Source organism: Penaeus monodon, chromosome 23 (genome assembly GCF_015228065.2).
Source record: "Penaeus monodon isolate SGIC_2016 chromosome 23, NSTDA_Pmon_1, whole genome shotgun sequence".
Classification (NCBI taxonomy): Eukaryota; Metazoa; Arthropoda; class Malacostraca; order Decapoda; family Penaeidae; genus Penaeus; species Penaeus monodon.
The window spans coordinates 7,971,284-7,971,867 of record NC_051408.1 but is presented as its reverse complement, the minus strand read 5'-3'; the positions used below and the strand labels follow the sequence as shown (position 1 = coordinate 7,971,867).

The 584-nt window shown below is 30.5% G+C and overlaps 1 protein-coding gene across 1 annotated transcript in view; it reads left to right on the top strand.

The window, feature by feature from the left end:
- LOC119588119 (jouberin-like) overlaps positions 1–584 on the top strand; it is a 10,597-nt gene that overhangs the window by 8,943 nt on the left and 1,070 nt on the right. The gene's annotated exons all lie outside the window — the stretch shown is intronic.

The window sequence follows — 584 nt, the reverse complement described above, 5'->3', positions numbered from 1 at the left end:
TTATTGTTCAGATTCTTTCTGCTTTTTTTTCTCTTAATATTCTATAGTGAATTTCATGACACATAAAGCAACTTCACATGTAAAGAAATGGAAGCAGATACTAGTTTGCTGCAACATTACAGAAGTTTTGTGAACTAACGAAAATACTAGTTTGACTAAAAATGATTTGGGTTTGTGAGCTAAAGAGGATACAAGATGATTAAAAGCTACATTTTTAGTTACACTTTTAATTTTTTTAGTTTAACTAAAAATCATTGGGTTTTTGACTTAAAGTGGCCACTAGTGTGGCTAAAATTTATGCTGGTTTTGTGAGCTGAAGAGGATTACTAGTTTGATGTAAAATGACCTGGGTTTTATGGCAAAAAGAAGAAGATATTTTGCCTAAAATTAAGCAGGCTCTTTGACCAGAAGAAGATCTTAGTTTTACTGTAAATTATACATTTTTTGTTTCTTTTATAACTTGAGAGTTTCAAATCATGAAGTGATTTAAAAGTTTTATCCCTGTTATTGGTAATGGTGTCAGAGCCACATCTCAGGGTTTGATAAAGTAAGGTATAAGATTAAAATCATCTTCCAAATGCCTA